This window comes from Neoarius graeffei, chromosome 3 (genome assembly GCF_027579695.1).
Source record: "Neoarius graeffei isolate fNeoGra1 chromosome 3, fNeoGra1.pri, whole genome shotgun sequence".
NCBI classification, from domain to species: Eukaryota; Metazoa; Chordata; class Actinopteri; order Siluriformes; family Ariidae; genus Neoarius; species Neoarius graeffei.
In genome coordinates, this window is record NC_083571.1 from 82991388 (window position 1) to 83015683 (window position 24296).

The 24296-nt window shown below is 44.0% G+C and overlaps 1 protein-coding gene across 1 annotated transcript in view; it reads right to left on the bottom strand.

The window, feature by feature from the left end:
• ipo13b (importin 13b) overlaps window positions 1-24296 on the bottom strand; it is a 113257-nt gene that overhangs the window by 27536 nt on the left and 61425 nt on the right. The window lies entirely within an intron of this gene.

Below are 24296 nucleotides of genomic sequence, written 5' to 3' on the forward strand. Positions count from 1 at the left end.
TGGAAGACAACCCTAGAGGCCAACTCAAAACCCATTGCCCAAGTCAACATCATATACCAAGGAGATGCGCTATCACCACTGCTGTTCTGCATAGGCCTGAACCCCCTCAGTCGGATCATCACGAAGAGCGGCTACGGGTACCGATTCCGTAGTGGGGCAACAATCAGCCACCTGCTCTACATGGATGACATCAAGCTGTATGCCAGGAACGAGCGAGAAATAGACTCGCTGATCCACACCACCCGGATCTACAGCGATGACATAGGGATGTCATTCGGATTGGACAAGTGTGGTCGGATGGTCTCAAAGAGAGGCAAGATGATCCGGACTGAGGGGATTGACCTACCAGAGGGCAACATAGGTGATATCCAAGACAGCTACATGTACCTTGGCATCCCACAGGCTAATGGAAACCATGAAGAGGCCACAAGGAAGTCAACCACAGCCAAATACCTCCAGAGAGTAAGGCAGGTCCTGAAAAGTCAGCTGAATGGTAAGAACAAGGTCCGAGCCATCAACATGTACGCACTACCAGTCATCAGATACCCCGCTGGTATCATAAACTGGCCAAAGGAGGAGATAGAAGCCACAGATATCAAGACTAGAAAGCTCCTCACCATGCATGGAGGGTTCCACCCCAAGTCCAGCACCCTGAGACTATACACTAAGCGGAAAGAGGGAGGCCGAGGGCTAGTGAGCATCAAGACCACGGTCCAGGATGAAACATCGAAAATCCGAGAATACATCAGAAAGATGGCCCCAAAGGATGAACTGCTAAGTGAATGTCTCAGGCAGCAGAACCCTGATGAGAGTGCAGAGGAGGAGGAGGAACAGACAACCTGGAGAGACAAACCCCTACATGGCATGTACCACTGTCAGATAGAGGAAGTGGCTGATATCAAGAAATCCTACCAGTGGCTGGATAATGCAGGACTGACAGACAGCACAGAGGCACTAATCATGGCAGCACAAGAACAGGCCATAAGCACAAGAGCCATAGAGGCCAGGATCTACCAGAGTAGATCAGACCCAAGATGCAGACAAGAGCCATAGAGGCCAGGATCTACCAGAGTAGATCAGACCCAAGATGCAGACTGTGCAAAGAAGCCCCTGAAACAGTCCAGCACATAGTAGCAGGGTGTAAGATGCTAGCTGGATCAGCGTACATGGAGAGGCACAACCAAGTAGCTGGGATAGTATACAGGAACATCTGCAACCAGTATGGAATAGAAGTACCCAAGTCCCAATGGGCCATACCACAGAAGGTGGCTGAGAACAACAGGGCCAAGGTTCTGTGGGACTTCAGCTTCCAGACTGACAAATAGATCCTGGCTAACCAACCGGACATAGTGGTGGTGGACAAAGAGCAGAAGAGGGTGGTGGTGATAGATGTGGCGATCCCAGCTGATGCCAACATCAGGAAGAAGGAACATGAGAAACTTGAGAAGTATCAAGGGTTGAAAGAGCAGCTGGAACGGATGTGGAAGGTCAAGGGTTGCGTGGTCCCCGTGGTAGTGGGGGCACTTGGGGCAGTAACCCCCAAACTGGGAGAGTGGCTCCAGCAAGTCCCAGGAACAACATCTGAAGCCTCAGTCCAGAAGAGTGCAGTCCTAGGAACATCGAAGATACTGCGCAGAACCCTCAAACTCCCAGGCCTCTGGTAGAGGACCCGAGCTTGAGGATGACATGGATACCACCCCCCTGCCGGGGGTGAGAAGGAGATTATTATTTATATATATACAGTTGTGGTCAGAAGTTTACATACACTCATGGGCATGAATGTCATACCAATTTTGGGTGGTTAATGATTTCCTTGAACTGTTCTTTTTCCAGGGTGGAATGATTATACAGAATACATCTTTAATGACTTCAAAAAACAATAATTGAGTGCACAAGTTTGAATTTATTTTCGATTTTCTCTAATCCACACATGGTCAAAATTATACATGCAGGCTCAAATATATACATACATACACCCCACTAATATTTGGTTAAATGTCCCTTAGCAAGTTGCACCTTGACCAGATGCTTTTGGTAGCAATCAACAAGCTTCTGGCATAATTCTGGCTGGATATTTGACCACTCTTCTTGGCAGAATTTGTAGAGTTCATTTAAATTGGTTGGTTCCCTGGTATGGACCTGGCTTTGAAGAGTAGTTCACAAATTTTCAATAGGTTTGAGGTCAGGGCTTTGGGAAGGCCATTCCAGAAGCTTAATGTTAGCCTGTTTTATCCATTCTAAAACCAGTTTTGATGGGTGTCTGGGATCATTGTCCTGTTGGAATGCCCAATTGTGTCTAAGTTTCAACTGTGTCTAAGTTTCAACCGTCTAGCTGTTGATTTGAGGTGAAGTTGAAGAATTTGGAGATAGTCCTCCTTTATTATTCCATCCATTTTGTGCAACGCACCAGTACCACTGGCAGCAAAACAGCCCCAAAGCATGATGCTACCACCACCATGCTTGACAGCTGGTACAGTGTTCTTAGGTTTGAAAGCCTCACCTTTACTCCTCCAAACATACCTCTTGTCATTGTGGCCAAATAGCTCAATCTTTGTCTTGTCTGACCATAAAACTTTTCTCCAGAAGGCATTTGGCTTGTCCATGTGGGTAACTGCAAATTTCAGTCGAGCTTGAAGGTGCCAATTTTGGAGCAGGGGCTTCTTCAGGTTGTCTACAGGTTTGTCCAAGTTAAATTTAAGACATGACTTTTTCATACCATGTTCCAAAAAAAATTAAGACCAAATCTAAAGTCACGCAAAAACGTGCTCTTTTGAAAAAAAAAAAAAAAACCTATATAATTTAACTTATTGTTCTTGTAAACATTCACCAGAAAACACTATTCTAGTAGAAGTACTTCATTTCTTTTCCTTGACAGGCATTCACACGCTCAGAACACAATATAAGGATAGGATGAACTTGTAACTATGTGACAATCAGAATGCAGTCACAACATTTGAATCCAAAGTAACAATGTGAAAATGTGAATGAAGTCACACACAGAATCCAATGGAACAGTTGTTTTTTTTTTAATTATTATTTTCTCTGCTTGGGGAGCCACATTGTAAGCAGAATTGTTCAATTCCATCTTTGGTCAAACAACAATGCAGAAAACAACAGTTAAACAATGTGAATGCACATACAGTTAGGACCATATATATTTGGACACTGACACAAATTTTCTTTTTTTTTTTTTTTTACCTGTTTACTGAAACATATTCAAGTTATAGTTATATAATGGACATGGACATAAAGTCCAGACTTTCAGCTTCCATTTGAGGATATCCACATTAAAATTGGATGAAGGGTTTAGGAGTTTCAGCTCCTTAACATGTGCCACCCTGTTTTTAAAGGGACCAAAAGTAATTGGACAATTGACTCAAAGGCTATTTCATGGGCAGGTGTGGGCAATTCCTTCGTTATGTCATTCTCAATTAAGCAGATAAAAGGCCTGGAGTTGATTTGAGGTGTGGTGCTTGCATTTGGAAGATTTTGCTGTGAAGAAAACATGCGGTCAAAGGAGCTCTCCATGCAGGTGAAACAAGCCATCCTTAAGCTGCCAAAACAGAAAAAACCCATCCGAGAAATTGCTACAATATTAGGAGTGGCAAAATCTACAGTTTGGTACATCCTGAGCAAGAAAGAAAGCACTGGTGAACTCATCAATGCAAAAAGACCTGGACACTCACAGAAGACAACAGTGGTGGATGATCGCAGAATAATTTCCATGGTGAAGAGAAACCCCTTCACAACAGCCAACCAAGTGAACAACACTCTCCAGGAGGTAGGCGTATCAATATCCAAATTTACCATAAAGAGAAGACTGCATGAAAGTAAATACAGAGGGTTCACTGCACGGTGCAAGCCACTCATAAGCCTCAAGAATAAGAAGGCTAGATTGGACTTTGCTAAAAAACATCTAAAAAAAGCCAGCACAGTTCTGGAAGAACATTGTTTGGACAGATGAAACCAAGATCAACCTCTACCAGAATGATGGAAAGAAAAAAGTATGGCGAAGGCGTGGTACAGCTCATGATCCAAAGCATACCACATCATCTGTAAAACACGGTGGAGGCAGTGTGATGGCTTGGGCATGCATGGCTACCAGTGGCACTGGGTCACTAGTGTTTATTGATGATGTGACACAGGACAGAAGCAGCCGGATGAATTCTGAGGTATTCAGAGACATACTGTGTGCTCAAATCCAGCCAAACTGATTGGTCGGCGTTTCATAATACAGATGGACAATGACCCAAAACATAAAACCAAAGCAACCCAAGAGTTTATTAAAGCAAAGAAGTGGAATATTCTTGAATGGCCAAGTCTGTCACCTGATCTCAACCCAACTGAGCATGCATTTCACTTGTTAAAGACTAAACTTCAGACAGAAAGGCCCACAAACAAACAGCAACTGAAAACCGCTGCAGTAAAGGCCTGGCAGAGCATTAAAAAGGAGGAAACACAGCGTCTGGTGATGTCCATGAGTTCAAGACTTCAGGCAGTCATTGCCAGCAAAGGGTTTTCAACCAAGTATTAGAAATGAACATTTTATTTACAGTTATTTAATTTGTCCAATTACTTTTGAGCCCCTGAAATGAAGGGATTGTGTTTAAAAAATGCTTTAGTTCCTCACATTTTTATGCAATAATTTTGTTCAACCCACTGAATTAAAGCTGAAAGTCTGAACTTCAACTGCATCTGAATTGTTTTGTTCAAAATTCATTGTGGTAATGTACAGAACCAAAATTAGAAAAATGTTGCCTCTGTCCAAATATTTATGGACCTAACTGTACACCTGAAACTTCGGCTCACTCACTTGAAAGGTATGCTCACTTGCACTTCTTAAAACACTTGGAACGATACCCACACACAAACAATACTATTCTCTCACATGCACGCAATAGAATATATTCTCTCTCTCTCTCACACACACAATATTCTCTTACATCTCACAGATCTATCCTCTTCTCCACAACCATTGGTGGTGGCAGCGCTGAAGTCGGATATTTGAGGCTGATGCTCATGGCCTTTAGCAAAAGCAACGTGCTTGGCGCTCTTCATATGAGAGTCCACTGCTCTTATCCCCATTGTGCCCAACTTAAAAAGTCTTACAGCATGCTACACAGTATGCCTCGTTGGCATCTTTGGATACAGCTTTCAGCCACCACAAGTATTTTGCATCTTGCAGCCAGTTATCATTAAATTTACATTTACCCATTGTGGCTCGGACTACCCTCCATCAACAGATCAGGCACTGAGTGGTTGTCAAGCACGCGTGTGTCTAGCAACCAGTGGATTCGGAGCCTGCGCGGTATAATTGTGAGCATCAAAAACGATTAAACTTTTTCCCCATCCAAAGTGTACCACATTTTAACGATATGACTGAGTAAAATCTCCATAAATTTAAGATTGAAAATTTAAGACCACGGGGTTTGAAATTTAAGACAATTTAAGACTTTTTAATGGCCTTATTTTAGGAAAATTAAATTTAAGACTTTTTAAGGACCTGCGGCCACCCTGTTCTTTCTTGGTCAGCAGCCTCTTAGTCCATGGCAATGTAAAACTTGCTTCATTGTGGACAGTGAGGCTGGTGTTCCAGCAGTTTCCAGTTCATGGCAGGCTTGAGCCTTGGTGGTTCCTGGGTTGTTCCTGAACATCCTAACCAATTTCCTCTCATCTGAAGGTGACCGTTTGGGTCTTCTTCCAGACCTTGCCAAAGTGGTGACACATCCGAATAACTTGTACTTACATACAACTGTTTGAACTGATGATCTTGGAATCTGCAGTTGTTTAGAAATGGCTCCAAGAGACCTTCCCAACTTGTGTAAATCTACAATTCTCCTTCTTAGATCTTCACGGAGTTCCTTGGACTTTCCCATGGTTCTGAATATTGGTCAATCCAAGGAGTGCTGTCAAACAAATTCTTTTTTGCTGGCAAAGAGAAACTACCAGTTGTAGTCAATCATGATCACTACCGAGAAGTTAATCGGCCTTGGCAAGTTAAAAGACATTGTAGAACCTTCAGCGCCACTTACTAACAGATTTAAGTGAATATACGCGCGCGTGTGATATGTATGTATGTATGCATGCATGGTATAATTTTTCACCCTGTGTGGATTAGAGAAAATCGAAAATAAATTCAAACTTGTGCACTCAATTCTTGTTTTTTGAAATCATTAAAGATGTATGCTGTACAAATCACTTCATTATAAATAACTAGATGTGTTACACCTACTTATTTAAGGTATAATGATTATCTAGGTGTAACACACAAACCTGGTTATAAATTTCATACATTTGAAGCTCTTCATACTAATATAATGTACGTAGCCTCGAAAAATAGGTCTACCCAGTTAATGCCGTTACTTATTATTTACAGGCCCCCGGGGCCATATTCTGAGTTTCTATCTGAATTTGCAGATTTTATCTCAGACCTGGTTATTTCCTTAGACAAAGCTTTAGTTGTTGGAGATTTTAATATTCACTTCGATAACCCAGAAGACCCTTTGAAAACAGAGTTTGTGTCCATTTTAGATTCAATAGGGATTAATCAGAATGTCATAGGACCGACCCATAATGGTGGTCACACCCTCGATCTAATACGAACATTCGGGTTAAACGTAGAAAATATAGTCATACTTCCACAGTCTGAAGTTCTCAGATCATTATCTCATCTCATTCAAAATATGTCCGAGTAATAATATATGCACCGGCTAGTGGCCTAGTGGTTAGCGTGTCCGCCTCTCGATCGGGAAATTGTGAGTTCTATTCACGGTCGGGTCATAGCAGACCATCATAAAAATGGTACCTACTACCATCTGGCAAGGCAAGCTGCAATACAGATGCAAGTGGGGAGTTAAACTCTCGTGGTTACCAGAGGACTAGCCCCCCACTGTAACCCTAGCTATGCAATAGGCGAGAGGCCGAGGGCTACGGAAACGGAGATCGACGCCGCCCGATGCACCACATAGCGCGGGAATGACTAACTTTTTGACTTTGAATAATATATGCATCTCACCATGCTACTGTATTAAACGTACATTCACATCAACTACTGCACAGAGCTTTATAAATGATCTCCCACAGTTATCAACTTTGATTGGGTCACTGTCAGCCACCACAAAACTTGATCAGGCAATTGAATGCTTAGAGTCAATGTTCCGCTATACTTTAGATAACGTAACTCCTCTTAAAAGGAAAATGATCAGAGAGAAAAAATTAGCACCCTGGTATAATGATGACACTCGCACTTTAAAACAGACCACCCAAAAATTGGAACATAAATGGCGTCAAACAAAATTGGTAGTGTTCAAATTAGCTTGGAAGGAGAGCTTCCTGAAGTATAGAAAAGCTCTTAGTGCTGCTAGATCAACATATCTATGTTGATCTAGCAGTCTTATCTATGCCTTACGGTGGCGGAGGCATAAAAACACGTATTCTATTCCCTTCTAATGGGTTTATAGCAGGCAATATTGTGAGCATATTGCTTATCCTATGTGTATTACATCACTCTACCCAATAGAGAATGAACGCTGAATATGGTTTACAATTTTGCATGGTTGTCAAGACCTGACATCACACGTCGGAGCTGATGTGAATATCCAATGAGAAAGTTTTCTGCTCTGCATGAGTGTGGGGGACCAGGTGGCCACCTTACTCGCAGGATGCCGATACGGTTGGAAGTCAGGGGTACAAGGAGTAAAACAAGGTGTCCAAAATCACAAAAATAGGTTTCAAAAATAGGTGTTTTTTTAATTTATAAATGCACTTTCCACCAACAAACCAAAATGTCCAAAAATAATAAAGCTCAGGAAGTATTTAAAATAACAATACAAAAATACTAAACACAAAATCAAAATACTAGACTTCAAAATCACTTGGCGACAAGACTACACAGCTCTCTCCGGTAAACAGCTCTTCCCTACACACCCCCCAACTGCAAAATGAGCAGAATTTAAATACACCCATCCATTCCCTCAAAATTGGACCAATCATTGAGTAATAGGATGATTGGCCCATACCACTCTAACTGACAGGTAAATACACTCAGTTAAACAAAATCTAACACGTACAAAACAATACCATATAACCCAAACATAAACCACACACATTATAAACACTATTTACAAACGTGATACATATTTTGACACACCAGAAAAGACTACAAGCACAACATGCACTTTCACACCCCCTTCACAAACATTTCCCCCCTTACCCAAAGTCACGATGATTGGAGAAATATTACCAATGCGGCGCGCGCTTCCGTTTGGCAGTACAGCTATGGTGACAAAGCATGGAGGAAACATGAGGCGAGTATGGCGTTTGTGCACATGAATGAACTGGAGATTTAGACGGCTACATGGGTGTAAAGTGTTGCATGAGAGTGGGTACCTCACCCTAATGCCAGAGATGTTAGACTAAATGCTTGGCACGGAGATATCTGTGTTATGGCTGGTTTGTTTGTTAGCGCGACAAGCGCTAATTGTTTTTAATGACGGGGGTAACGCAACATGATGAATAATGAGTTTGGGAACACATACCTGAGGGCTGTAGGCCAACTGGAGACAACTTTCATGCTGCAAATAGTGTAGGCAAACTTTAAAAGCCGTGTGTATGTGGGTAGCATATGTGTAGTGTGCGTGTGTATGCATACGTGCAGGCACTCAATGTCTCTCGTAACCCCTCCTTGTCTCGCGGTGCTACCGTAATACACACAGTTAATCAAAGAAGGAAAAAGTCCACAAAATGTCCATAATTCATATATAAGCACCATAAAATCTATAAAACACTACACTCATGAGAAGGGCAGAGCTACCTTCTCACATTCCCCCCCCCCCCCCCCCCCGCAGTCTCGGAACCAGGGGTGGAGAGACAGGCCCTCCGCCTCTGGAGTCACCCAGACGGGTGACGGGACAGGAAATCAGCCACAGTGTTGTACTTGCCAGCACGGTACTTCACTGTGAACCGGCATGGGTGCAATGCCAAAAACCAGCGAGTAATCCTTGCGTTTGTGTCTTTCATGCGCCCAAACCATTGCAAGGCGCAATGATCAGTCTCAAGCGTGAAGTGCCCACCAAGCAGATAATACCTGAACGAATCAAGAGCATATTTCACTGCCAGGCACTCTAGCTCCACTGCAGCGTACCTGGTTTCTCTTGGAAACAATTTGCGGCTAATAAAAGCCACTGGTCGTTGGTCCTCCCCCTCAGCCTGGAGAAGGACTGCACCAATACTGACACCCGAGGCATCAGTATGTACAGTGAAAGGCTTGGTGAAGTCGGGACTCTGCAGCACTGGACCCCTACACAGAGCCCCCTTTAAATCCACAAAGGCCCTCTCCTGCTCCTCTCCCCACTGCACTTGAAGGTTGCTGCCCTTCCGGGTCAGGTTAGTGAGGGGAACAGCCCGGCTGGCAAAATCCGGAATGAACTTCCTGTACCAGCCCACCAGGCCTAAGAATGACCTGACGTCCTTCTTCGTCCAAAGTCTTGGGCAGTTCTGCACAGCCTCCACCTTGTCCTGTTGTGGCCGGATGACTCCCTGGCCCAACACATGCCCCAAGTAGCGCACCTCCTCCTTGGCAATGGCACACTTCTGGGGATGGATGGTGAGGCCTGCCTGCTTAATCCTGTGAAGTACCTCCTCCAGATGTTCCCTCCAGGTGGCACTATAGACCACAATGTCATCCAAATAGGCTGCTGCAAACGACTCTGTACCTGAGAGCACAATGTCCATAAGCCTCTGGAAAGTGGCTGGCGCGCCCTGCAGCCCAAAAGGCATAACATTGAAATGGAACAATCCTTGGGGAGCACAAAATGCTGTATAGGGCTTGGTCTCTTCTGTCAAGGGAACTTGCCAATAGCCCTTACATAAGTCCAGGGTTGTGATGCAAGTGTACTTTCCCAGCCGCTCTATTAAATCCTCCAGACTTGGCATGGGGTATGCATCAAATTTTGACTGGTCGTTAACCCGCCGAAAGTCAATGCAAAATCTCAGTGAGCAGTCTTTCTTGGGAACCAGCACCACGGGGTTACTCCACTCACTGGTCGATCTCTCAATCACCCCCAGTGCCACCATATCCTCCACCTCAGCCCTGAGGGAAGGCAGCAGATGCTCTGGCACACGATACATTCGCTGTCGCACCAGGGTTGTATCATTCAAAGTGACGGAGTGCTCCACCACTGTGGTGAAACCTAGCCCCTCCTGGAACAAGTCTGGTGGGATGATCTTAGCCAGCTCTGCTTGCTGCTGTGAGGACAAGTGTGACATGTCCAGGGCCGTAGCTGGTTGACTGCTAGGGAAGAACTGCTCCAGTCTATTGTCTTCCTGCACCACCGCCTGCACCCTGAGCTGTAATCCTGGGGTAGCTGTTGGCTCCTTCCATTCTTTCAGCAGGTTCACATGGAAGATCTGCCTTGGCTTCCTCCTCCCTGGTAGCTCAATCTCGTATGTCGCTGGACCCATCCGCCAGACAACCCTGTATGGGCCTTACCACTTGGCCAACAACTTGCTCTCTGACGTGGGCAGAAGAAGCAGCACTTTCTGCCCAGGCACTAGAGTCCTCTGCCTGGCCGTCTGGTCGTACCAGGTCTTCTGCCTGGTCTGGGACTTCTCCATGTTAGTCCGCACAAGCTCAGCCATCTGCTCCATCTTCTCCCTCATCTTGAGGACATGTGCCAAAATTGACTATCTGCAGTCTGAGGACCCTCCCAGGCCTCCCTCAGCACGTCCAGAGGCCCCCTCACTGGCCAGCCAAACAGCAGTTCAAACGGCGAGAAGCCAGTAGACACCTGGGGTACCTCCCTATATGCAAAAAGGAGGTAGGGCAGCCAACGGTCCCAGTCCTTTCCGGTCTCAACAACAAACTTCCTTAACATGTTCTTCAAAGTTTGGTTAAAACATTCAACAAGGCCATCGGTCTGAGGGTGGTAGGGGGTGGTCTTAATGCCCTTAATGCCTAACACGCCATAAACCTGCTTCAAGCTTTTGGAGAGGAAAGCTGTGCCCTGATCAGTTATTATCTCTTTTGGGATGCCTACACGGGAAAATAACTGCAGTAAAGCCTGTGCAATGGGTCTTGCAGATATCTTGCGAAGTGGGAATGCCTCAGGGTATCTGGTTGCATAGTCGCACACCACTAGAATATATTTAAAACCAGTCTGTGTTCGTTCTAATGGGCCTACAATGTCCATGGCTATGCATGTGAATGGTACATCAATACAAGGAAGTGGCTGAAGGGGGTAAGGGCTAGCTTTATGCTTACTGGTGACCTGACACACTGAGCAAGCTTGGCAAAACTCTTGCACCTCTTTGTACATCCCTGGCCAGAAAAATCTTGCTACAATGCGAGCGTATGTTTTCTGGAGACCAAGGTGACCCGCCCAGGGAATGCTGTGCCCCATGGCTAACACCTTGCTACGTAGCTGTGTGGGTACTACCAGCTGCTCTTCTCTGCCCCCCTCTGGCTGATGGTAGAGTATTCCCCCTCTTAGGACATACCCCTCCCCAGCTAAAGTAGGTGGAATCCCTGTCTTGACCACATCTTCCTCAATGACTTTCTCAAAAGCCTTCTTAAGTGACCCATCCTCCCGCTGCAACTGTTTAATGTCAGTTATCAATTCCTCCCAGTCTTCATCTGGCTGAGTGACCTGCATTTCTTTGATTCTTTTAACAGTGCCCTCTAGCCTGTCCTGCCTTCTCTGTTGCTGGGACTTTCTGAGTCTACCCCTACTAACATGCTCCACATCACTGCTAGCAAAAGGTAACTCATGTAACATGTTAGCACCATCTTGCTCTGCACTTCCTATAACTTTCTGGGACCTGGTTATTACCATGTTAACCACTCTACTGGACTGTAAGAGCTCTGGCAACACTAACACATCCTGACCAATTAACACTGGGTGACTCAACCTTTCTACCACCCCAACTGTCAACTGATAAATCTGACCATTAACTTCAAGGTACACCTCTGCTGCTGGGTAATCATGGGTATCTCCATTAACACAAATAATAGAAACCTTACTACCAGGTAACAGGTTTCACCTCTCTACCAGGTGTGGCTGTACTAGTGTCTGATTGCTCCCCGTGTCCAACACTGCCATGGCCTCCTTCCCATTAACCAAAACCTGCACTGTCTGCAACCTCCCCAGGATCCCCACTGTTTCCCTCTCTGGACGCGGAAGACAGCTATAACTAGCTCCTTTGGGTTTTCGGGCTAGACAGTCACGCATAATGTGTCCCCCCTTATTACAGTGATGACACACTATCAAGGTGGATGCTCTGGGACCAGCGGGGTAACTCTGGGTGGGTGCTCTGGGACCTCTGGGATAACTAGGCCTTATGGGGACAGCACCGTCTCTAGGGCGACCGCTAGGCTGATGACCACCACCCTGACCAAAACCAGGGTGGTGGTCTGGTCTGCTGTCATAGTTCAGGCGAAAGCTGGTGTGTCTCTGCCAAGCTGCAACACAGTCCTCAACCAATTCCGCCGCCCTCTCGCCACTCTTTGGGTGATGTTCCTTGACCCACACTCTGATATCCGGGGCCAAGGTGCGCAGATACTGTTCCAGTATCATCTCCTCACAGATTTCTTCAACCGACTTAATCGCCGGTCTAATCCATTTATGGAACAGATCTTTCAGTCGGTTGTAGAGCTCTCTAGGTGTCTCACCAGGCTTTATGTCGGGCTCTCGGAACAGGCGTCGGTATGTCTCCTCATTAATTTCATGTTTTTGCAAATGGCTTCTCTCACCCGATCATAATTCATGGAGCAGTCAGGGTCCATTGCCACATATGCCACCCTGGCTTTCCCTGTAAGGTGGGGGACCAGAATCACCGCCCATGCGTCTCTTGGCCAATGGTACGCCCATGCTAGCCGCTCAAATGTAGTAAGATATTGCTCAATGTCCTCCCCTTCCTCCAGTTTAGGGATGGCGCGCCTGGACCACTCAGGTACTGCTGCCGCCGATGCCACTCCCCCAGATGACTGGAGCGGCAGTGTCACTGATGCTGATGGTGCTGCCGCCGCTGCTGCCCCTGATGGTGGTGTTGCCACTGTTACCGCTGGTGGTGGTACTGGTGCTGCTGCTACCGCCGCCGATGATGGTGGTGGTGCTGCTGCCGCAGCTGGTGGTGGTGCTGCTGCCGCAGCTGGTGGTGGTGCTGCTGCCGCAGCTGGTGGTGGTGCTGCTGCCGTAGCTGGTGGTGGTGCTGCTGCTGCCGCAGCCGGTGCCCAATTCTCTGCTTCAAAGTCATCGGGGAGCTGGTTCAACTGGACCTGGATGCCCCTCCAGCGCTGCTCTTGTTTGAAGGCCTCCCTTTCCTGGTTCTGCAATGACCGCTCCAGGAGCCGTTGCAGAGCAGCCAGCTCTGACTCCTGTGTATGACTCCCACCTGGATCCATGGCTCCAGTGTCCTCATGGTCCTCTGCTGGATCTGCATCCTTGTCCAGGTCATCTCTAATCAGTTGGCGGTAGGCCATCTCTTGCCTTGTCAAATACCTCTGACTCCAGTGTCTCTTGGCGTTTGATCCCACCTCTGACACCAAATGTGGGGGACCAGGTGGCCACCTTACTCGCAGGATGCCGATACGGTTGGAAGTCAGGGGTACAAGAAGTAAAACAAGGTGTCCAAAATCACAAAAATAGGTTTCAAAAATAGGTGGTTTTTTTAATTTATAAATGCACTTTCCAACAGCAAACCAAAATGTTCAAAAATAATAAAGCTCAGGAAGTATTTAAAATAACAATACAAAAATACTAAACACAAAATCAAAATACTAGACTTCAAAATCACTTGGCGACAAGACTACACAGCTCTCTCCGGTAAACAGCTCCTCCCTACACACCCCCCCAACTGCAAAATGAGCGGAATTTAAATACACTCATCCATTCCCTCAAAATTGGACCAATCATTGAGTAATAGGATGATTGGCCCATACCACTCTAACTGACAGGTAAATACACTCAGTTAAACAAAATCTAACACATACAAAACAATACCATACAACCCAAACATAAACCACACACATTATAAACACTATTTACAAACGTGATACATATTTTGACACACCAGAAAAGACTACAAGCACAGCATGCACTTTCACACCCCCTTCACAAACATTTCCCCCCTTACCCAAAGTCACGATGATTGGAGAAATACTACCAATGCGGCGCATGCTTCCGTTTGGCAGTACAGCTATGGTGACAGAGCATGGAGGAAACATGAGGCGAGTATGGCGTTTGTGCACATTAATGAACCGGAGATTTAGACGGCTACATGGGTGTAAAGTGTTGCATGAGAGTGGGTACCTCGCCCTAATGCCAGAGATGTTAGACTAAATGCTTGGCACGGAGATATCTGTGTTATGGCTGGTTTGTTTCTTAGCGCGACAAGCGCTAATTGTTTTTAATGACGGGGGTAATGCAACATGATGAACAATGAGTTTGGGAACACATACCTGAGGGCTGTAGGTCAACTGGAGACAACTTTCATGCTGCAAATAGTGTAGGCAAACTTTAAAAGCCGTATGTGGGTAGCATATGTGTAGTGTGCGTGTGTATGCATACGTGTAGGTGCTCAAGGTCTCTCGTAGCCCCTCCTTGTCTCTAATACACACAGTTAATCAAAGAAGGAAAAAGTCCACAAATGTCCATAATTCATATATAAACACCATAAAATCTATAAAACACTACACTCGTGAGAAGGGCAGAGCTACCTTCTCACAATGAGCAGAAGAATTTCTTTGTTCACCAGGAAAGAGAAAGATGTGTTGAACACCCGAAAGGCTACCAAAACTTTATTATATATTCTTCACGCATATTTACAAGAGAAAAACATACCAACTGACATAAAAAAACTGGAAGAGACACATGTCAGAGATGTAAAACTTCCACGTTAGCGAGTGACTGTGACAACTTGTAAACAAACATGGCCGCCAGGTTTGCTTCATTAAATACGGAAGATTTTGAGAAAATTTGAAAGACATGTTGAACACCTGAAAGGAATGTATGTATAATAATAATACTGGCTAGCTTTTTTCGTGGTATGTCAGATATATTCCATTTAGCTAGCATGGTACCTAACTCATCTTCAACTCGTTCAACATCATGCTAGCTGAATGGAATATATCTGATATACCATGTAGAGCCCTGCACTCCCGCGGGAGTCCCGCGGGACTCGCCGCAAAGCAGTGCGGTGGGGGACAAATTTTGAAAGCTCATTGCGGGCGCGGGCGGGACCAGAAGTGCACATATGCAGGCGCGGGCAGGAGCGGGAGTGCACATATGCAGGCGCGGGTGGGAGCGGTGATAAGCTGCAGTCCCGCTAACTAAAAACGTGTTTTAAACAGGTTACACAGTGACGGTAGGCTTGACTCAATGCTATCCCAGAAATCCTTCCTGTAATATGCAAATGTGTCTGTCCAATCAGAGGCGGCCAAATTTGCATATTACAGGAAGGATTTCTGGGATAGCATTGAGTCAAGCCTATCGTCACTGTGTAACCTGTCTCTCTGATTAAAGTTGTAGACTAACTCAAGCAGTAAATCACTTCACTCATGGTACAAAGCAAGCCCATTCACTTTTTTATGCTGATCAGAGAATTACAATGGTTTCTCATGTGACAAAAATGTGCGATTCGCGATTGACAGCACTAATTATTATTATTAGACACTACATGCTGAATTCAGAAACAAGGTAAATAATAACAAATGTGAACGTGAGCTGTAGATATTTATGCTCAAATCCACTCAAAGTAGGGGGCGGGGCACCATCACGCTGTGTCAAGACAAGAACTTTCCTGAGAAATAACACGAACGTCTGCATTATGCGGGATTTGCGGGTGGGAGCGGGACAAAATATGGCAGACGCGGGCGGGAGCGGGACTGAAAATCATAATTCTTTGTGGGCGCAGGCTAGTCTGGTTAACACCAGACCATATCACAAGTGAAATATGGTCTGGAATCCGCCTATTGAATTTCTCGTAGGGGAGGTGTGGTTTACGATTGTCAATGGCCGTTTATTGGACGTTGCGAATGTCTATCATTTGGCGTATACGTAGCCCATGGCCAATCATGGCAATTGTACCCAGTGACGTAGTTAGAGCGACGAAGAAAGACTAACGCCAAACGCTGTTCTTTTTTTAAAACAAACTTTCGCTCTAAACTATTCAGAACAGTGTCTAAAGCTTGATCGAAAGTTTGGTTTGTATCGCTCGCCGCCATGTTAAATGTGATCCGTAAACAGTCCCAAATAAACTACAAGCTTCCGTTTGTCGAGTAGTACGCGTCACCGTCTTTCCACCCCTCCCCACTCTCTGATTGGCTCCCTAACTCAGGCGAGCCTTTAGACCATAGTTTCCATGCTGTCTTTTCAGATCGGAACGATTGTGCAAAGCAGCATGGAATTTCCCAGGCTAGGCGCGGGCGGGAGCGGGACTGAAAAATCATAATTCTTTGCGGGCGCGGGTGGGACTTCACAACGCGGGCGCGGGCGGGACTGAAAAATCCGACCCGCGCAAACCTCTAATACCATGAAAAAAGCCAGCCAATATTATTTAAATGTGTCACTCAGATCCGCGATGCATTTCATATGAAAAATGCAAGTTTTTCAACATGTGGAGATAAACTTCATATCTTCAAGCCATCATGCGATTTTTTTTCTTATTATATAGACACATTCACAAACAAAAGTATCCAAATTTATCAAAACTCCTCATCGATATCCTCACGAGTGACATACTGAGAAATACGTCATGGTTGCTGTTCTCAATGTCCCGGATGTAGCTTGTATGAAAAATATGAGTGGCATATTTCCCAGTAAAACACACACTTGAAGCTTTTGTTAAATTGTGAAAAACACGATGTTTCCATGCTCCAGAAGAATAAAGAGCTGTTGAAAAATTTATTTCGTAAATGATTACGCTTCATCAGTAGGTGTCACTGTCTGATAGAGCTAAAGAAAGCCTAATCTCAGAGTCTGACGTAATGCCTTCCTCTGAAGAAAAGCCAGACATCAGTGCAAGTTACACATTGCTCTGTGTGTGTTAGTTACAGATGTCTGTATATGCAATTTTATGTACTGGTGATTTCTAAACACACAGATTGAGGAAAAAGCTGCATCTGAATCATAAAAAGCACCAACAGCAACATACTCTGGGAGTTAACTGTCTCTGTCTTAGTGTATTTAAAACAAACAGATCATGTGTCTGTGTGTGTTGACTGTGAAGTGTTTTTGTCTGATGGAATTTTCAACTTTCGTTACACACACTGTTGTCCGGCTGCGATGTGCGCATATCCCTCACTAATGGAAATAAAATACGGAGATGCTGTTGGATTGTCCCATTTCATCTGCTATCATGGCTTACATTTTCTCACTCGTAATGGTTAATATGAGGAGACAGTAGCGTGGGAGGCTAATGTAACCTGGTTTAGTCATCTAGAATCTAGCGAGTTCTTGGCACCTTGAAAACACCATGTACTTTCAGCTTAATCTGAACTTGTTGACCTTTGCGTGCCGCAACATGACACTATATACCCGCACAGTAGAAGCATTCCTCTTTCACTTGCCTCTCTTCTAATACACACCACTTATTTGAAGCATGTGGCTTATAAAAAAATGGATGACACGAGACCAGTGCAACACAATATTGTAATCAAACTACAGTGTTCTCCACGGGCACTTTTAAAGTGGCGCACCGCCACATTATAATTCTGGTCCACCGCCCTTCCCTTGGCCAAAAAAAAAAAAGTAACTATCAGTATACACCAAATAAGTCAAAGTATTCGCTTTATTATAATTTTGTAACTATTTAAACACACAGACCACCATTAAACGAATGCATACGGGCTACCTGAATTGGTCACACGGTTGCAATAAAAAAAAAAACATCTGACCGGCTGCATACAGATTGTGACGCAGAGCTCTGCACATTGAGGTCTATCCCTGCGTTACACTACACCACACCGCATTACACTATACTGACACATAGTAACGCTGGAAGCTACAAGCTGCAGCTAGCCAGCAGCTAAATAACTTTGCGGTGCACACGCTTGTAGTGTTATTGTGCAACGGTTACGCTTATCTATCGTCTTTTCTGACCATACACAGTTACAGTAATCACATAACAGCACGCGCACACACACACACACACACACACACACTAGTTAAGTTCAGGTTTTTTATTTTACGTATCTGTGACTGTATAGGCGAGAGCTGCATTTTCCCGTTGCTTCCCTGTGGTTGTTTACTGCAGGACTTCCGGGTTCCTGGGTCAAAGGACCCGAACTACGGAGGCCGGGGTGGCTTTGCAGTGCCAGCCTCGGGCACATGCACCAACTCATGCATTGATTGGAGTGGTTTCACCCAATTAACATTGTGTATTGTAAAAAAATGTATGCATTTATTGTAATTGGGTATTTTGTTTATGCATGGAAGTTCATTTATTTTTCACACACAGAATATAATTAATTCAGGGATGTGCAACAGGTGCATCAGTCTCAACTGAAATGTCAAATGAGTCTCACATTGACAATAAAGATATGTACAGGAGAATGTGTTAATTTTTTGCAAAATGATTTTAATAATGATTTAGCATTTCCTATCCATTTATTGGCCAGTTTCACTGTCAAAAAAGTCCAAAGTCCGTCAGCTTCAGGGGGACTTTGTCCCCCTGGCCCCCCAACAGGGCTCCGCCCCTGGACCCCGTTGGGGGCCAAGGCGGCCCCCAAACCCCCGCCACCACCTTTTATTTTTGAAAAGTGGAGAACTCTGAACTATATGATATTAGCTGGTGTGTTCTCATTAACCATGGGTAACACACATATCTGTAACCTAGCCCCAAGCTGTAGTGGGTCTGTGTACGCGCAGAACTGTTTCATTAGTTTTAGTTTACCCTGTGGCGTGTTGCTTCTGGACCCAGTGATATGCAATCTGGCCCCACTGAGAAATGTTCCATGATCATAACCACAACACACATATACACCCGCACACACACGCACAGGGCCTGTTCATATGGAGTAAGGCCAAAACAAGACAAAACAGTCCAGTAACAAAGATGACTGCAACAAACCCCAACTATCATCATATTTCATCTCAGCTAAGCAGCTGACTATTATATCAGTGATGGCTTGCTAACCAAGACAGGCCTATCTTGCTAGTCAGATAAGATGCATATTTTATATTGCTTTAACATACATATAGAGCTTATGGAAAATCTAAAAAATTTAAAATAAGTAAAACAAAAAAGTAGCTATTCTAGCGCTCCATGTCTAGGTCACATATCTAGGCCTGTAATGGACATGTTTAGCTCGCTCACTTTGCAAACAAGTTTATGCAGGCCTCGAAATTAACGGTGTCCCGATGGCCACTGGCCACTAAAATTTAGGCCGGGACAACTAAAAAAAAATCACTTTGGGACATTTTTGGGACAGTAGAAAAATAATCAACATCAGAATGTCAGCCCTTCATACGTTTGTCAGGCGCGCGACCCAGCTTTTGGCTCCCAAAAAGCCCCCCGAATTTGATCTGTGCTCTGCAATTACAGCGCGCGTGGAAGCCAGAGATGCGCTGATTCGTGACCCCGCCCATCGCCTTTGATCTGTATTCAGCACTATTACAGTGCGCGTGCGAACCACTTTCCCGCCAGTTCGCCGACATTCTATCCATGTAAACAACATTCAACCAAATCACAGCTTCCAGCCAATCAAGGCATCCACCAAAAATGGCAAACTGCAACTGTTTAATGTTCGGATATTTCCAGAATACGTTCGGTAAAACTCCCTAGCATGAATCATCCCGAATCACGCTTTCTGGACGATCTTTGTAAAGAATCGTGAGCTCCATGATGTTCGGGAGATCAGCTGACAATGCCAAATATGGTAAACCGGCAAAGCTCGGGAATGTACGGTGTAGTTCGAGCTACCTCGTGAGTTTCGATAAACTTCGCCAAGTTTCCCGCGAAATGACGAGTGGAATTGCCGAAAACAGAAATATCAGTATGTTGTGATGTTGGGTCATGGCGCAGAGGACAATTCTCACGTTTTTTTCCTCACAGGACGCCCCAGCGTCGACGGGAGCAACAAGGACGGCCACAGTCACTGCTCCGACAACTTCAGTGACACCTGACAATGTTGTTCAGCCCGATTGTCGGCCTCCAGATCGTACGGATGAGGGGGTGCGCCGACGTAAGGAGGGGGGCTTGGGGGCGATTACTGACGGTCATTTGGGCGAGCGGCCAGTGAAGTCAAAGACCTCACACGGAGGTAAAGCGCCCGAAACAGCCCCAGTCACTGCTTCAAGTTCAACAGCCACAGTCACTGCTCTGACAACTTCAGTGACATCTGACGTTCAGCCCGATTGCTGGCCTACAGATGAGGGGGGCGCCGATGGAAGTGATGAAGGGGACTCGGGAACGATCATGGACAACAGCCTTTTGGGCAAGCGGCCAGCGAAGAAGTCCAAGTCCTCGGTATTTTTTCTTCCACTTCAATATTATTGGCGCCAAATTAGTTTTTTCGTTAAACTTTAAAGTAAGGGAAATTCCATTAGTGTATAAATTTTTCATAAATTTAGTACCTACAATAAGGCCTTATTCTTGTTTGACATTCAATCTGATTTCAACAAACTGTTCCTGGCTGTAATGACCAAGGTTATTTTATTTTATTTATATTATTTTCCTGAAAACCAGGTTGGGACAGTCCATCCTCACTTTGGGACAGTTGGACTTTATTTTTGGGACAGTTCTGGGACAATAGGGAAAAAAGTTAATTTCAAGGCCTGTTTATGGGATCTGTTTGAGCCACAAACAGTGCCACAGTGGTGTAAAGGTGAAACATTACATCTTTAATGTGTCTAGTAATATTCAGGCACTGTCTAAAAGCGAAGCTCCTGATGACTGTATGAGCAGAAATATTTGTAAGGGCCCAAAATCAACCTGAATGGAAGAATAACATTAGAACATATGAACCATCGACTTGTGTAATGTTGTGTATTTCACCTCACTAAAATGCTGCATTGTCTTGGGACAGTTATAACAATAATGAGAGACACATCACAATTACGAATACATATTTATTCCTTTCTTTGACACTGCATGCCATGTGCCAGGAAAAAAAAACAAAAAAACCCACCATGACAATTATTATGGTGCAATTCTGCTGGGTGCCTGGTTGACAGTAGTGAACCAGCGCTTTCATTTTACATCATTACTATACAGTTACGATCCAATATTATCAGACATAAGAACTAATCGATAGCGACCTGCGGCAGTTTGAGATTATCCAAATTGAAGGAAAGACGCTCATAATTACTACTGAAACAGAGAATAATTATGCTTACATGTGTCCGCAGAGTAAGAAATCATTCAGGTTTAAAAAAAAAAAAGTCATCATACAATGCAAAGATATGTTTACAAAAAAAAACCTTCAGGAAAAAAATCTAATAGAAAACATACTCCTCGACCGAATGCAATCCAACATATGAGCTCAGTTAGAGCTGCAATCTTGCTATTTCAAACTTGATGTCAAACAGTTGTCTGTTCAGAACTATCAATTTTCCAACTGTCACATCTGAGCACTTCAGACGGCAAATTGTGCTTAAGCTTAATTGCCATGCACCTGTTCATGATTAGAGCACAATCACAGCTCATGCTTATAAAGATTCTCAGTAACACACAGACTTTGCGAAGTATACAGTCTGTACTTTGTGTCTGACGTTACCAAGCTTTGTATTTCTTGATTTTTGACTCGCGCTGTGTTCTTTGACTTTACTCCTTTATCTTTCCTTCTGATATCTTGCCTGTGTTTTGCTTGACCATTGCCTGTTTTTGGAACTGTTTGCTAGTGTGCTTATTGATAAACTCTTTCTGCGCTTACACCTGTCTGTTGCCCATGACACCAACAAGCTAATGGACTAATAAAACTGTTTTAAATAGGTTTATATGAAACTCATGAATATTTTCTGTAATGTGTGTTGATAAATAATCCCACGTTATTTTTTTTAAAAGGCAAATTTAAAATAAGTGCTGGATTAAAGAAAAAAAAACATCTCTCTTATATAAATAGAGACAAAGTTTGCTGCCCATTGGCCAAGTGTCTATAAGATACGCTGCCTTGCACTTACGATTGGGTTCCATAAATGAGGTTTTAAAGCTGTGGTTAACAAAATGGGATCCACATAGCACCATCATTAGGCTGATGCCTGTCAACTTACTTGGTGGAGTTGCAGCATGGATTCTGCACCTTCCTTGAAGCATAGCTAGGTGGTATGCATTTTTTAAAATTATTATTATTATTTTTATTTTGTTCATGGTGGAAATCACAACCCAACATTTTTAAAAATTATATGAGGGGGAATTGTTAGAATTTTTTTATTCTGCACTACAAAGCAAAGACCGTAAATTGGAGAAACTCCAAACTTGGTAGGAAGGTGCAAAATCCATGCTGCAACTCCACCAAGTAAGTTGACAAGCATCAGCCTAATGATGGTGCTACAGTGCATAATTTTACATTCTGAGACAGAGACCAAATTCCTCAAGATTTATAAATGGACATGAGATGCAAAACCACCTTTTGCAAACTAGTTCGACGATTTCTGGCTTAACTTCAGAAAATGAGGGTACTTTGTAGCGCCTGAAACTCAATAATTATCATGCACATGTTGACATCTGTAAACAATATGGTGGCGCTCGTGATTGGTGGCATGGATTCGCACAAAACTTGAAAGCCATCTTAAGAAAATCTGAGAACAATTGCAAATTTTTGGCTGTGGCCATCCATCTTCCATCCAGGGCGGGGTTAAATTTCTCAACCGCCATAAGTCTGATGGAGCTGAAATCTGACATCCTTGTCCTAATCGCGAAATGAATTTCTAATGATGAACTTAAAGAACATGCCCATCTTCTGCCAATCAGAATTCAGCAGTCACTTCACAGGATATGAATTTAGCCATCATCACCATCAAACTTGAATATATTAATCTGAGATCATACAGATAAACTTGACTGTTTGTAAAACACATTTTTATGGATTTCCCCCCCTTTTTTCAGTTTTTCTTTTTAAAACCCCTAACTTAAAGTATGTTCAGAGCCTTGGGTAATGACCAGAGTATGTACATTGTGTCATGTATATGCATTGTGTCATGTATCAGGGCTTTCCACTAAGGCTCATACTAGCCAGCCATGACAAATAAGTAGCCAGCCGGGGGGGGGGTTTGGGGGTTCCCAGGATTAAACGTATTTACCACAGACCATTTATTTATTCACTTTACTCAAATATAAAGTAAAATGGCAGTAAATCATCTTTCTTTTCTTGCGTTCAACTGACAAACTGAGGTTGCAGGTCATTATAACCTGTTGAATAACAGTCAGAGCGACAAAAATATAACCTAAAGTGTACAAATAAAAATACTCTGAAATAAAAGTTAAATATCATTCAACAAAAGTCCAGAATGCTACCAGCACTTCAGAATACATTTAAATAGTTTTATCCCCATTTCCGTCTTAATCATCTTCACTATCACTATCTTCCCATTCAGGATCAGAGCCCATGCCCGGCTCAAAAAGGGCCCTACTGAGATTCTCCCTGGTGCTTGCCACACCTTCTCCCTCAACCTGGACATTTTTGTCCATTAAGCCTTCCTCTTCATCATCTTTCTCCTCAGTGAGGTTGACTTGGATTCCGGTGCTGATGAGTGTTGGCATGCTGACCTCAGCATAATCTTTACCCCCAACTCTGGGAAGAGTTTTGAGAGATGGGAGGTTCCTGGTGTGTTTCTGTCTCCACACTCAAAGTAGGAGAGTATTATTCAAAAACTGTTCATATTATTACTATTAGCCTAAGTATGCCTGCATAATAGACAAGCTATATTAATTTATCAGACATTTGCTCTATTATTATTATTATTATTACTACAACATATTGCATCTTTTTTATTCATTAATGTACGCCAGACGCTAATGCACCAATGAAAACTGATTTGCGCACCGAAAATAATAAGTAATAGGCTATACAAGCTCACATATTGCATCATGAGGCGTTCCTGGCTTGTAAATCTTTTATTTTCGGTGCATGACACATTCACGCAGCTGAGCATGCTATGAATTAACAACGACAACGGTCTGCAGTGGTGGCTACACAAACGCTCAGCGAACATTTCTCCATTTGTGTATGAAAATACACTCCAACCACTCAGTTTGGTTTCATTTACAACCAGCGGTGTCTTTTGATGCCAGCACGTAATTGAACGAGAGAAGACTGGTTTACCGGAGACAAAATAAGCGTCATCTCTGCTTCTGTTCCCTCC